Genomic DNA, 15,843 nt, shown 5'->3' with positions numbered 1-15,843 from the left:
GGACCATACTTCGTGCTGGAGGCCAAGCCTGGGCCAGCCGTCTGCAAGTCAAGTGCCTTTTCTTCGGTCTCTTCCCTGAGAATGGACTTTGCTAACTGGATGAATCCTTTTCATTATCCAGGGCTCTCAGATGAACCTTCTCCTGGGAGGTCTACCTTGATCCCTCACTCTCTAAGGCACCCCAGTCCATCACAGTGTCATTTTCATTTTCTTCTTACACCTACCAATTACCATCTATAAAATCATCAATAATTTTTCACATGTTCCTTCTCTTCCCAGCTAGAACATAAGCTCCATGATATTAGAGACCTATATTGGTCACCACTGTTTCTTCTGTCAAGAATGTGCCCCATAAATTATAGGAGCCCCATAGATGCTTTATTTGTGGAAGGAAGAACAATACTCACACTTACTGCCAGGCCTTGGGTCTTGCACGTGTACCTTCATTTCCACTGACTGGAAAAACCAGGCCTAGTTGAGCCTGCTGACCTTCCATTTCATACAGCCTCAATTGTTTTTTATTTAATGGCCTTAGCCTCCAGGCATAGACCCAGAACAAAGTGGTAGAAAAGAGGCTGCAGTGAACCTATCTTCTCTAATCTCCCCAGGAATGTTGCCCCTGTCCCCCAACAGCATTCCATTCTCAGACTCAGAATAGGAGCCCTCTTACTGCAAAGGCATACATGACAAGAGAGTGCCAAGGGGGTCAGGATCTGGTCACAATTCTTTGCCATATTCCCAGTCATATTTTAAAATCCTAATTCTGCCTCCCACCACAAAGGTAGTAGTCAATCACAGTTGGGAACAATAGGCACAAAGCAGAACCTTTTGACCTACTAAATTCAAGCCATTGATTTATGAAACAAGATTTCAGAACCTGATTTGTGGGTTCTACTTTCCTTTACTGCTTCTAGCCTGGCCTCTGTGAACCGGAAGTTGTCATAAGGCACCTTGAGAGAATAGTCTATCTTGATTAGTGTTTAGTTCCCTCAGAGATATAATCTGGTGTCTATTGCGTGCAGATTCTGCTGTCAGCCACTTAACTAGAGGTGCTGCTTTCTACTGTAGGTAGAGTAGTAATATTAAGTCAACATAACAAATAAGAAAATTGACTGGGATCTCCAATAGGGGATAGGAGGTGATAAGTAAATATTTCAAGGAAAGAAAAAGTAGATGGGAGTAAAGCAAGAATGGGGAGTAGGTTTCACATAGAAATCAAGAAGCTTCCTTGAGAGCACATCATCTGAACCAAAGTTTACTGGCAGTAAATTCCATATTGTTTGGGTGAACATCTAAGATGTTCAACCATATAAATCTCTAATGCCAGCGCATCCCAGGCAGAAAGCCATTGACACTAAGACCTCTGGAGAAGGGGTGTCTCTAAAGTCTAGCTGGAGCTAGAATGAGAGCAGCTGGAGGCTAGGCAGGAAGTGTGAGTGGCACTCTTGGTTGGCCTTGGGCCTTACTTTTTTCTGAATACTGCAGGAACCAGAGCAGGATTTTCTCTGAAAAAGCACACATTTAATGGGGGAGATGGTCTTAGACACAAATTCAATTTTTAAAAGAGAGATGGAGGTCAGATATAAAAGTCAGAAGTTCAGGACAGAAATCTGAGCAAACAGTAAAGATTTGGGAGATGTTAGCTTACCTCCAATTTGTAAAATCACAAAATACAGTGAAGATTGAGAGTAGAGAATTAATAGATCAAAGACAGCCTGGGGCATCCCAACAATTAGGGCAATACTGGCAATATAATTGTTACACAGTGAATTACATCATTGAGTGGTCTAGTTTAGCCAACATTTACAAAAAAAAAAAAAAAAGACAAGCAGGTGAATTAAATTTTTTTTTTAATTTTTTTGGCCACACCCAGTGACAATCAGGGGTTACTCCTGGCTATTTGTTTAGAAATTGCTCCTGGCTTGGGGGATTATATGGGATGCGAGGGGTCAAACTGCTGCTCATCCTGCTGCATGCAGGGCAAATGCCCTGCTGCTACGCCATCGCTCCGGCCCCCAGGTGAAATTAATTTTTAACTATTTTGGTGAAATATAGATGTTCAAATGCTATCATTCATACCTATAATGACCATAACATTTTTCCATAATTTGTCCATAATTCTTTGAAATCTTGTTTGTATTGATTGTTCAAGAAGCCTCAAAGCAGGCTGGGCACATTGCTAATGCTCTAAACCCACTGAGGTTGGTAAAATGCCCTGGATTACCTAGACAAGAACCGGCAGTTGAAAAAGAAGAAAAAATGGGTAAGGGAAAAAAACAGACATCTTGGGAGGGGAAGTTGGGTGCATGGAGGTGATGATGTCTTAGAAGTTCTCTTAGAACAGTTTTGGTTTCTCTGTGAAGAAGTCAAGCAGGCTTACTCGGAGGAAAGTTGTGGAAGGATAAGGGGCACGAGGTAAAAGGAAACTGCTAATGAAAGGCTCGGTAGTCCAGATGCTGCTCTGACTCAGAGAAATGAAGAGACAGTCACTAAGGCAAAGCTCAAGTGGGTTCTTTATTCTGGCTGGCCAGGGTCCAGTACCCATCCAGAACCGAACAGAGGCAAAGGACCACTTGGCTTTCTTTGTTCATCCTTATATACCATAAGAAGGGGAGAGGGTGTAGGGATGATTTCCTTATAAGGGCATAACATTCTGAGGTAATACAAGTTCCTTATAAAGGCATAACATCCACTAAGACATTTTTGAGGTAGCACAAGGTATCATAGGAGCTTAGGGTTGGTATAAGCTTCCTTTTAGGACAAAAAGGGTTAGATACAAAAAGCAGGTATAAACATAGAAAATTACAGAATTCTGGTTACAAAAACCTGACCTTTAAGTCCACGAGCTACAGCAGTGGGGGCTGGTGTAACTAGTTGTTGACTTCCCTTTTCACTGCAAGAGACAGAGATTTGGGATGTCAGAGATGTTGCTAGGCACAGTAGAACTCATGGAGACTCAACTTGTGATCATCAATTCAAGATAAAAACTTGGCTCCTTTCTCTATCTACAAGGATCTAGGCTGAATATGCAGAAACTTGAATTCAACCATGATTTTTTTTCTTGACTTTGGGGTCCACACGCAGTGGTGCTTGGGGTTTATTTCTAATTCTGTGCTCAGAAATCCATCTGGCAGGACCATGGGACCAAATTTGGTACCAAGATCCAATTAGGATCTACTGAGTGCAAGGCAAATGCCTTTCCCATTTGAACTAAGGCTCCTCCACAACCATGATTTGGTGAGAGGGAGGGAGGGGTGAAAGGATCAACATTCCCTATGATGCTCAGGCTGCAATGTGATGGTTAGGATACAAAATGGGGTCCTCACATGCAAAGCACAAAGCAAACATACTAGCTCATCAAGCTCTCTTCTGGCCCCTGAATATGATCTTTCAGGTATTCTGTGGGCTACTCAAGATTCAGTGCTCAGGGTTGCACCCAAGGATATAACTTTAAAAAATTGTGTGGGCCCTACTGGGCAGTGTTCAGGGATCACTCATAGCAGGCTGAAGAGATCCTATGCGATGCAAGGGATAGAACCTTGGGTCAACCTCATGCAAGGGAAGTGCTGTGTCCCTTGTTCTATCCTTCCAGCCCCAAGACCTTGATGTCACTGTTTCAAAGAGATATTCTGGGCTGGAAATGGAATTCAGATAGTAGAGCACAGGCCTTACTTGCATGAGTGCTAGACTGGTTCCACAATGCCAGTCAGATACTGCATGGTTCTGCCAGGTTGCACCTCTGGTACCACAGCAGCAGCAGCAACAACAACAACAGCAGCAAATGATTCTGACTGCAAAGGACAGAAATTAGCTTATTTCTGAAAAATAGAAAAAGAATAATTATTGGAAAAACTTTTATTGTTTTTAGAAATCAGACTCCTAAGGAGTGAAGAGGGACAGTGAGCAGTGAGAGCAGCTGTGCCTAGAGAAGTGCATGGAACAAAATTGGTACAAATGAGTCAAGAAAAGTAAGATTCATTTCAATACCATATCAGATTTTACAAAGACCATGGCACATCAGAAGAGTCGAATAAAATTTTGTGGAATATTCTGTATCAAAGTAATTTTTTTAAAAAAAGTTAAAACAGTAATACTATCTGCAAAATAATAGATTTGAGGCCAGAGATATAGTATAGCAAATAAGGCACTTGCTTTGCATGCAGCACACCCAAGTTTGGTCCCTGGCACCATGAAGGGTCCCTTGAGCATGGCCAAAATGATCCCTCAGCACAGAACCAGGAGCAAACTCTGAATACCACCAGGTATGCTCCTCCCAAAGAGTGCATATATATGTGAGTGTTGTATGTGTGAGTGTGAGAGCAATGTGAATGTGAATGTATATGTATTTTTCAGCGTATAAGATGATTTTTGAAACCAAAAAAAGTCAACCGAAAATCGAGGGTCGTCTTATACGCCGAGTATATCCTGAAAAACGTTTTGATATGCCACTAAACGAAATCGTCTGGATATTGCCACGAAACAAATTTTCCAACTCGATCCTGCACCAATCACTGCAAGGCTGCTCAGACCACCTCTCTAACTCAGCCAATCCAAGCGGACTTTTTATGCATGCAAATTAGACAATGTTCTATACGAAATCTACACTGTAAAAAGCCCGCTTAGATTGGCCAGAGTCAGAGAGGAAATCTATTACAGTATAACCTTTGAACCTTTGCTTGTTGTGATTGGCTCACTGTGGTACATATAGTTGCAGCGCAGGAATGTTCTGTCTGATACAGCGAATATTGGCCTAAACCTATGTTTTAACTGTAAAATTAGGGGGTTGTCTTATACGCTGGAAAATATGGTAACTGTTTGTGTGGAGTGTGCTTGTGAGAGTGTATATGTGTGAATCTAGGAGTATGTGAGAGGACCAAAGTGATAGCATAGCAGGGAGGGCATTTGCCTTGCATGCATCTGACCCAGGTTTGATCCTCAGCATCCCTTGTGGCCCCTGAGCCTGCCAGGTGCATGTGCAATGTATAAGTATTGTGATTGTGTGTGTGTGCATATGTGTATGTGTGAGTACATACATAATGTGTGCACATGAATTTGTGTCTGTGAGATCATGTGTATGTGAGTGTATGTAGGGAAAGGTGAAAATGGCTCACAGCTAAAGCCCTTGCCTTTTGAGTGTGAGACAGTAACTTTGATCACTGGTGCCTGTGCTACTGATGGTGTCAAGCATGATCCTGGCAGCTCTCCTGCATGTGTGTGGTCGCTCCACTATCTGAGAGGGCTGATATGATTTTTCTGCTTCATTACAACAGGTGTGTGTATAAGAGTGGCAGCTAGAAAAGGAAGCTGATCCCCTGTGAGCACAGCAACTAAAAAATGTGTGTGAGTCGTGTGGCCACGAGGGTGAACCATGGGCATGTGTGAGTATTTCAGCGACCCCAAGCAAGCATGCAGTGAGGATGTCCTTGAGTGACACACACACAAAAAAAAAAGGAGTCCCCTCCCTCACCCTGCTCATAGCTCATAGCTGACTGACCTGTAACCCCATTGAACACCACTGCAAGGTGTGTTCTGCTGCTGGCCAGCACCATGTCTTCACAGACGGAAGAAAGGGGAAGATCAATCAGTCAAATGAACACATGTCAAAGATTTGATTAAACTCATTAAGTAATGAAGGAGTATATAAGATGCTTCAATCAATTCAAAGAAGAATTCAAAGACCAGATCTCGATAGATAGATGATAGATAGATAGATAAACAGATGATAGACATAGTTGCAAAACAATAGGATCTTTGAGAAAGCTTGGACGGATATCCTTCTCTGGACCTTGTTCATTTGCATGTTTTCTAAGACAGAACTTATTTGCATGTATGTTATTCACAATTTACAGGACTGTAAAACAACTCACAGACAATGAAAGGCATACCCCACAGAATCAGACAAACAAGAAAGGTATGCTCCAAATAATGCACAGTTTTTTTTCACTGAACTCTGGTATTATTTGATAATTTCAAAATCTTTCACAATTTTCCCAGGACAATGAATAATACCTGAGTTATGGTAAAACATTATCTTTATAAATCTCCCTGTCTAAAATGTTGTTATTGTTGTTTGGGGGCTATACCAGGTGGTACTCAGGGGTTATTACTGGCTCTGTGCTAAGGGATCACTCCTGGTGGTTTTGAAGAACCATACTGGATGCCAGGGATTGAGTCGGGATTAGTTGTAAGCAAGGCAAGCATTCTACCACTCCAATTCTGCCTGCACAATATTTTTATGTGCCACATGGTTGTGTCTTTTCCATTTAATTTTCTAAAGTTCTTTGGCACTCAACATAATCACAAACAAACCCTTGTCACTGGAGTCTAGAGTGACACAGGTGTTCATGACCAGGTCTCATCATCCCAAATTGGGCATTTTGATACAATGATGCAAAGGCCTGACACCCATCGGGCATCTGATGAAGTTTATAAACTAAATGACGTTGGTATTAATAAACTCCTGAACATGTGTTTCTTTTGGTTCTAGTTTGAGTTGTTTTATGTTTGTGAGTCCTTCCATCCTCTCTAAGAACCCCCACTCCTCCCTCACAGGGTTCCTTCCTTCCCCTTGCTGTTGCTGTAGCAGTGACCAAAGGTCACAGACACTTGCTTGTGTGCACTGGAGTTCTCACATCTAGCTTCGGAGCTCAGACACCTGGCTGAGATGCTCACCAAGTCAGTGTTCTTTACCTGGTGTTGCTGCGGATTGTGACATGGGGCTGCTGTGGTGCTCACATGCATGTCTGCAGGGGACTACTCGCTGTAGGCAAGATACTTGCACACACACTCTGGGGTGCCATCGAGGGGGTGCGCAGGTGGGCAGCCCCAACAATGGAGCTCAGGGTCCATGCTTTCCAGGCAGGTGTTTCGACATTAAACCCTCCCAGGGCCTCTCAGCTGCCCCTACATGCAGGTGATGCCTGAACTCCTACCTGGAGCACTTCATGGCTCTTTAAGAATAAAATACACCGGGGCCGGGCGGTGGCGCAAGAGGTAAGGTGCCTGCCTTGCCTGCGCTAGCCTTGGACGGACCGCGGTTCGATCCCCCGGCGTCCCATATGGTCCCCCAAGCCAGGAGCAACTTCTGAGCACATAGCCAGGAGTAACCCCTGAGCGTCACCGGGTGTGGCCCAAAAACCAAAAAAAAAAAAAAAAAAAAAAAAAAAAGAATAAAATACACCACCTTGAAAACATTATCCCAGAGAGTACTGTGCTCAAAGGCCCTGGCCTCCACACCCAACCAGCAGCTTTAGAAACCTACAGGTTAGGGCCCGGAGAGATATCACAGCGGTGTTTGCCTTGCAAGCAGCCGATCCAGGACCAAAGGTGGTTGGTTCGAATCCCAGTGTCCTATATGGTCCCCCCTGCCTGCCAGGAGCTATTTCTGAGCAGACAGCCAGGAGTAACCCCTGAGCACTGCCGGGTGTGGCCCAAAAACCAAAAAAAAAAAAAAAAAAAAAAGAAACCTACAGGTTAATGATGGATGCTTCTTGGCCCTAACACACTGGGCTGCCTCTGGGGAATCCCCTCCTTTCTCCCACCACCAGCTCAGCAGACAAAGAAATGGATTAGTCAGGGGCGGGAGAGATAGCTTGGAGGTAGGGTGTTTGCCTTGCAGGCAGAAGGACAGTGGTTTGAATCCCGGCTTTCCATATGGTCTCCCGAGTCTGCCAGGAGCGATTTCTGAGCATAGAGCCAGGAATTATCCCTGAGCGATGTCGGGTGTGACATTCCCCCCCCCCAAAAAAAAGAAATGAATTAGTCATTCACTTCCATATTGATATCAATCATGCTACTGTATTAGCACTGAATCTGACTACTCATAAGGATCCCAATTAAATGGCTTCATAGAACCCACTTTCTCACCTCACATAAATAAAGCTTGTAGGGAGACAACTGAGACTAGTATAATATTTCCTTAGTTTTCAGTGGCCCCAGACTGTCTGTTTTTCTGTTCAACCATTTTTGACTTGTGATCTATCCCCCCTTTGTTATTGTTGTTGTTTTGCCATACTTGGCTGTGCTCAGAGCTCACTCCTGGCTCTGTGCTCAGAGATCTTTCCTGATGGGGTTAGGGGACCATATGGGGTACAAGAGGTAGACAGTGTAAAAGGCAAGCATCATGCCCACTCTGTTATTGATTTGGCCCCATGTAAGGTCCCTATAAGACCATAAAATGGCTGCTTGAGTTTCAGCATCACAGCTGTGTTTCTTCCAGAATTGAGCAGAGGGTGAGGGGGCAAGAAGGAGTGTTTCCACTTAGAGGAGCTGCCCTGAAGACCAGGGTCTGCCTCTCCCACCTATTGTGACTTTTTTTTTTTCTTTTTTGGTTTTTGGGTCATACCCGGCAGTGCTCAAGGGTTACTCCTGGCTTCATGCTCAAAATTGCTCCTGGCAGGCTCAGGGGACCATATGGGATGCCGGGATTCAAACCAATGACCTTTTGCATGAAAGGCAAACACCTTACCTCCATGCTATCTCTTCTGCCCCCTATTGTGACTTCTTAATTTTTTTTCCTTTTTTGTTTTTTGGGTCACACCCGGCGGTGCTCAGGGATTACTCCTGGCTGTCTGCTCAGAAATAGCTTCTGGCAGGCACAGGGGACCATATGGGACACCGGGATTCGAACCAACCACCTTAGGTCCTGGATTGGCTGCTTACAAGGCAAACGCAGCTGTGCTATCTCTCCGGGCCCCTATTGTGACTTCTTAACTACAAAGGAAATGTACTGTTGTTTCAAAGAAAGTGAATGTATCAGTCAACATTTTGCCATCATGTCTGTTGCCATAATCTGTGCTACCATGTCATCAAGCATCATGTTGCTCTTCAGGGCACATTAGCTAACTTCTTGGTTCCGATTAAATTTGAATTAGATGGTTTATGCTCAATTCTTTTTTCTTTTGGATTTTGGGTCACACATGGCGAAGTTCAGGGGTTACTCCTGGCTCTTCACTCAGAAATTGCTCCTGGCAGGCACGGGACCATATGGTATGCCAGGATTCAAATCACCATTCATCCTGGATCAGCTCCATGCAAAGCACACACCCTACCACTGTACTATCTCTTTGGCCCCTGCTCAATCCTTTTTTTTTTTTAATTGGTATTTAGACACCACCAAAAATTACTCCTGGCTCTGTGCTCAGAAATCACGCCTGGCAAGCTCAGGGGACCAGATGGGTCGCTGGAGATCGAACCCAGGTCAGTTGCATGCAAGGCAAAGGCCCTACCTGCTGTGCTATTGCTCTGGCCCCATGCTCAAAATAAATATGTGTTTTGTTTTTCATGGCTCATGATTAAATTGGTAGCTATAAAATGGATAAAACACTGAAGTAGCAAATACCAAACTTGAAATACCATGCAGGGCACACTATAGAATTGGCAAAATTAACTTAGCTAATTACCATAATTTACTGGACGATATTTGTGCTGGTGAAGCAGCTTGTAGCAGATACTAAGAACAATCAAGAGAGTAGATCCTTAACTGGAGAGCTAGTACAGTAGATAAGGTACTTACCTTGCTTGCTTCTCACTGAGTTTGATCCCCAGCTCCCCATATGGCTTCCTAGCAGAATCAGAGTAAGCCCTGAAAACAATCCCCACCCTCATGTCAAGTCATTGAGATCTGATTTGAATGTCATAGAACAGGTTTGTGAAAGGTGGAGGGCGCACCAGTTTCTTTTACATAGAGACAGTGCCATTGGTCTCTCTGAAAGACAATGTCCACTACACAGGGTGGATGGGAACAGCGGGTTTCCTGGAGGCCTGGTTCTGTTCTGCATTGCTCTTTGCTGCCCACTATCCACACCTCACATCCAGCATCACTTACGTGTTCTATTCCCCAATCTTCAATTCCCAGCTTTAAATTTTTCTCACACTTCCAGTTCTAGAGCTGCCTTTCTAGATTCACTTGCAATCATCAAAATGACATTTTGTTCGTTCCCCGTTCATTCACGCTTCACATGTTTCCTGAGCATGTATTGTGCTTCGGTTTTGTGCTACAGGCTAGTTTTAACTCAGTTCTTGCTCTCAAAGGAGGCACAAAGAATCTGGAGGCAATGTCAGCCGGAGATGGGACATGGGAAAGAGAAGCAGAGAAGGTCAGGCACAAAATGGGCACTTGGACTGAGAGCAGTGAAGCCAGGGGGCAAGCTCCCCTCACCCCAGATGGTTCCCTCTCCTTCCTCTTCCCCTTCCTCCTCCTCTTCCTCCTCCACCAATCTCCTCTCAGCCAAGCCTGGCTTCCATTCAAACTTTCCGGAAATCCCCTACCCAATTTCCAGCCTTTGAAACAATGCCTCTCCAGAGACGATTCCCATTGTCCTTGGAACTAGAACAATGGGAGAGTAGAGCCTTCTCTCTGGCTTCAGGCTACCTCCCAGCCTCCCTCCCCACTGCCCCCACCCCAAAGTAAAAGCTTCCTCAGCTCTCCAATCAAGGTCCCCATCTGTAGAGAGACAGGAAGTTGGGGGAGGCAGAAGAGAAAGCACTTTCCATTAACTGCTTCTGAACCCTGATTTCAGCCCCAGCCTCTGAAGAGTACCTCAGGCCTGCCCTCCTTTGGCCAGGAGGAAGAAGGCCTCTCTGTGGGGACTACAACTGGGCATTGGTGTGGGAGGCCTGACTCCTGGATTCCACACAAGCCTCTTTGGCTGCCTCAGTGTCCCTGAGCCCTGAGGGTGAGGTGCGGGAACAGAGACCTTCTTTTTTCTCTCTGCCCAGCTCTCTTCCACTTCCAACTCTGACCCCAGGAGACCCCTGTCCCCTTCAGTCCCCGGTTCTGCCAAAAGGGCCCTTCTGTGGGGGAGGGAGGGCAGCGGGGCTTTCCTCGCACCACCCTGGCGCCCGACTAGATCGGGTTACTGGAGGCAGTCTGGATTTGAATGTGCAAATAAACAGAAGTCGCTTTGATCCATGGGGCTGAGCGAGAGGGAGAAGAAAGCTGAGTGCCCTGGTCAGAGAAGTGCATGCTGGGCACTGGAGGCTGGGGAAGTGGGGCGGGGGCATGGAGCCGGTCCTGTCTTTGGACAGAAAACTTATTTTTAAAGAAAGGCGCTCAGGCATTTCAAACTTCCTCTGGAAACCGAAGAGTGCACTGGCCTTCCCTTGTTCCAGAAAGAGAGTGGGGAGCCTGGAGCCCACCCGACCTCAGGGTCTCTCCCCTCGGGGACTGGTTGGGTGCCCCTTGGGTGAAGGAGAAGGGACTAGAATAATGGGTGTGTGTCTCAGGGTGGGGCCTTTGGTTGGGGGGGGCAGGGCCTACCGTCTCCTTGGGCACCAATCCACAGCCACAGGCAGGCTCCGAGAGGGAGAGACAAAGGGAGTGGGGAATGAAATGGTAAGTAAAGGCAAACAAAAGTGAACCGGGGGAGACAAAAGCTGGGAACAATATTCCCCAGGCAATAGGCTGGGGAACAATAGGGACAGTGACAGGCCCACAAAGACACCAGTGTCTCCGAGTAGACGTTATCTCAGGCAGTGGTTGGCAGCCCCGCTCGGCAGCAGCTATTTTCAGTGCTGCTTTTGTGCCATGCTGAACAATATTCCTTGCATGGCTGCTGATAGAAAGATGAGAAGGTTTCTGTTTGATTCTTCTCTTCCTTCCCTCCCCCTTCCTTTCTTTCCAGCCCCCACCAGCTCCAGGCATTCTAGTCCAAGTCACTGGCCTGGTTAGGGATGTAGGCTGTGTGCCTGTGTGTGGAAGGGTGTGTGTGTGTGTGTGTGTGTGTGTGTGTGTGTGTGTGTGTGTGTGTGTGTGTGTATATGTTTGTGTCTGTCTGTATATATGCATGTATGTATGTATGCATGTATGTGTGTTTGGAGAGGACCATGAGGACAAGCAGGAGGAGCTCTCAGTGCTACCACTTTTTTCTGAGGGAAAGGGTTCAGGAATTGGGGTTGGGTAAGTAAGGAGTGGAGAACTGAGGTGTGTGAGAATTGCTCTGAAAAGTGAATTCTGCCTCCACCAACTGTCACTAGGCCTGCCTGAACTGTTCACACTCTAAGGCTAAGTCAGGTGTTTCTCCCATTGTGTCCACTGTTCACCTCATCCTCAGAGCTGTGAGGTTACCCTGCCCTTCCTCCTCTGTACCAGCAATGTCATCACCCTCCCAGACACTGCTGTCTCCCATTGTTGTTTGAGTTTTCCCACCTCCTTGACTTCTTTCCCTATCCTCTGCCACCTCTATGGTGAGAGGCTGCTGCTTTGACCTTCTGTCGGCTCAACGCCATTCCCATTGGGTATTAACTGTTCTGGACTACAGTGGTCCCCACTTCCCACAGAAGATTTCCCCCACATTTCTTCATGGAGGAAGGTTGACCCTGAGCCACTGTGTCTTTCCCAGAGCGACCCTGATCAGAGGCCAGGAGTGCTTCATTAGCTCCTCAGTTTTCAACCCTACATCTTCTATTTTCTTCTCTCTCTAATTCTTGTTCTTTGTTTTCTAGGGCGGTAAATGACTACATTTTAGTTCTTTGATATACTCTAAACAACAAGACCAAACTGCCTGGGAGAGGGTTCATAGGAACATTTTGGGAAAATGTCTCCCTGAATCTAGAGGCTCAGAGGTTGACCAGAGGTCGAGCCCTTTCTTAAACTGTCAAAAAACTGTTTGTGAGTCTTCTCAGTATAAGTTTGCTCACTACAGACAGGAAGCACGTGCCACACCCCTCCTGCCTGCCTCTGTTGTGTGGCACAGATATTCTCAATGAGCACTGGTTGGACAAAGTTAGAGAACTGAGAAAAACTTTACAACTTTTCCTGGAATCTTTCCTGGACACACTCAGAATCAATGTTCTGAGTGTGGGCTCTGACCAGCTACACCAGGGCTGGACAGAAATGCTGAGAACATACAGAGCTGCTAGAGACAGCTGTTTTACTGAGGCCCTGCAAGAGACCAGAGAAAAGCACCCAAACTGGCATCCTGTGCAATCTCCATGACAGGATAAGCTAGTGAAAACAGATCCTGAAGGAGGACAGGCAGAGAGAGGGACAGAGGAGGTAAGCAAAGAAAGCAGGTAGCAGATATGGGAGAGGGCAGAATCAGGGTATTGAGAATTGCTTGGAGTGCCTCTGGAGTCTGTGTTGACTTCAGGGGCAAGTTGAGATTTGGAGCCCTGTTCAAAAGTGGGGAGGTCTCACCCCATACCAGAGATCTGGTACTTGGGCACTATGTCAGTCAGGGAAGCACTCATAGCCAGAGGAAAAAAGGTGAGATTGACCTCCACAGAGCAGAGCCCCAGTGTTGATGCTATCAGCAACTGCAACGCCAGGGGAGCCAACAGGTGCCCAGGAGCAAGGGTGAAAGCAGATAGCACACCCTCCCCTGTCAAGTCTGATTTCTTGGGGGTAGCATGGCCGTGTCTAGGATAGGAACAACTTTGTCTGTGGGCCCTAGTGCAAGCAGTTGAAATTGGAGCCTGAGACAACCCCCATGTGGAGCATGCTGGAACTCAGGGGCTCCTTTGCATGAGGCTGGGTTCTTCGGGCCCAACTCCCACCACACTGGGGCCTTTGATGGGGTTGTGCTCACATGTAGGTACCCTGTCTTGCCCCAGAACCTGGAGCCCTGGACTGAGAGCAGGTCCCCAGAGAGGCTGTTTCTGACAGCTCCTGCAGCTTCTGAGATGCCCATTATCTCCTGAGATTCCTCCTGAGACTGTAGCTTGACTACAGACAACTGCAGTGCCCTGACTATGCTCCTGACTACACCCAAGAGAGCAAGTACAGAACCCAGAACAGCGCTAGCCAGAGTCTAGCCATGACTGGAAACCCCCAAGAGGGAAGAGAGGCTGAGATCTCTCTCCTCAGCTCCCACAGGAACAGGCCTGGGGAGGTCTCAGCGGTGATCTTTCAGCATTCCTGAGACACAGGGCTTCAGTCCTATCTAAGTGCAGGGCCTCCAGCCTGCTGATGGGACAGAAGGCTCCTACATCAGTCTCTGGTTCCATAGCATCCTGGGCAGACACCCTCTGACTCCCTTCCTGCTCACTGGAATCTGATGAAGGCTGGCACAGCAAGCTAAGGAGGGACAGCTGCTCAGCTCAGATCGGCACTCAGCAGCGATAAACCACCTCCAATAAGACCAGGAAAAGGAAATCTGTCGTAAATGATGGCACAAAACAAAATTCTAGGGGAATGTTCAAATGTAGTAAGCCTAAGTAGCTTGCTTGAGAAAGATTTTAAAGCAACAGTTCTAACAATGTTAAATGGAATTAAAAAAATGAATAAACAAAATGAGATTTATAACAAGGACAGAGAAACTATTAAAAATAGTTTCAGTACTCACTTCGGCAGCACATATACTAAAATTGGAACGATACAGAGATTAACATGACCCCTGCACAAGGATGACACGCAAATTTCTGAAGCATTCCATATTTTTAAACAAAAAAACAAACAAACAGAAATAATGGATTTAAAAATACAATAGCTGAATAGAAAAATACAATAGAGAGACTTAACAGTAAATAAGAAGAAATAGTCAATGGAGTTGATGAGTTGGAAAGTATGGCAGTGAAAAACACCCAAATCCAAACAGCAAACAGAAAAAAGAATTTGAAAATGTGGAAACAGTGGAAGAGTTTTATGGGACAACATCCAGAAGAACAATATCTGTATTAGAGAAGAAAAGACAGAGATAGGGGTATCCTTATTTGAAGAAATAGAGCAAGACTGTCCCTAATTTGGAAAGGAATTATATATCCAAATACAAGAGGCTTAAAGAGCTCAAAAAATACTGCAAGCATGTAGGGCAAAAAAGATAAAGAGGCAGGAGCAATAATACAGTATGGGTAAGGAGCTCGTCCTGAACATGGCTGACCCAGGTTTGATTCCCATCATTCCATATGGTTCTCCAAGTACCACCAGGAGTAATTCTTGAGTGCAGAGTTAGGAGTAACCCCTCAGCATTGCTGGACGTAGCCAAAAAACTAAAAAAAAAAACTACAGATAAGGAGAGACTAGAGAGATAGAAATAGTATACACTTGCCTTGCTCGAGGTATCTTGTTTAACAGGGCCAAAGAGATAGCACAGCAGAAGAGCATTTGCCTTGCATGTGGCGAACCTAAAAGGAACCCAGTTCAACTCCCAGCATCTCATATGGTCCCCCAGCTGCCAGGGACAATTTCTAGGATGATTTCTGGGTGCGGAGCCAGGAAGTGGCCCCTGAGTACCACTGGGTATGGCCCCCAAACCAATCAGTAAATAAATAGTTTAGGGGCTGGAGCAGTGGCATAGTAGTAGGGCATTTGCCTTGCATGCAGCTAACCTAGGACAAACCATGGTTCAATCCCCCAGTGCCCCATATGGTCCCCCAAGCCAGGGGCGATTTCTGAGCACATAGCCAGGAGTAACCCCTGAGCATCACTAGGTGTGGCCGAAAAAAACAAAATAAATAAATAAATAAGTTTGTTTCCTTGACTTCCTTAGGTCATTGCCATGTGATGAATGAGAGTCCCACCATCCTACTGTATGCTCAGTATGAGTGTGGGGTCAAAGAATAAGCTACTAAAAGTAAAAAAGAATAAGTTACTGATTGGGGGCTTATTTTAGGATGTGTATGTTGGCCACACAAGCCAATGCTCAGGACATACTCTATATTCAGGAATCACTCCTGGTAGCCTCAGAGGACCAGTTAGAACCAGAGAGATAGTACAGTTATTCAAAACCCCTGCACACTGCAAATGGTCCTCCAAGGCTTGTAATAGATGATCACTGAACACAGAGCCAGGGAATAAACCCTGAGCACAGCTGGGGGTGGTACCTCAAGAGGCCCCCCAAAAGTTAACATAAAATCTCTAATTAACTAGATTACCCTTCATTCCATCAAAAGATATGACACAAA

The 15,843-nt window shown here is 45.7% G+C and overlaps 1 non-coding gene across 1 annotated transcript; it reads left to right on the top strand.

Annotated features, from left to right (window-relative positions):
• The first annotated feature begins 14,277 nt into the window (after positions 1-14,277).
• On the top strand, positions 14,278-14,381 carry LOC126004721 (U6 spliceosomal RNA). Its single transcript, XR_007493983.1, has one exon. It is a non-coding gene; the product is annotated as a U6 spliceosomal RNA (small nuclear RNA).
• Positions 14,382-15,843: the final 1,462 nt, after the last annotated feature.

This window comes from Suncus etruscus, chromosome 3, assembly GCF_024139225.1.
Source record: "Suncus etruscus isolate mSunEtr1 chromosome 3, mSunEtr1.pri.cur, whole genome shotgun sequence".
Classification (NCBI taxonomy): Eukaryota; Metazoa; Chordata; class Mammalia; order Eulipotyphla; family Soricidae; genus Suncus; species Suncus etruscus.
This window is presented reverse-complemented; position numbering and strand designations above follow the sequence as displayed.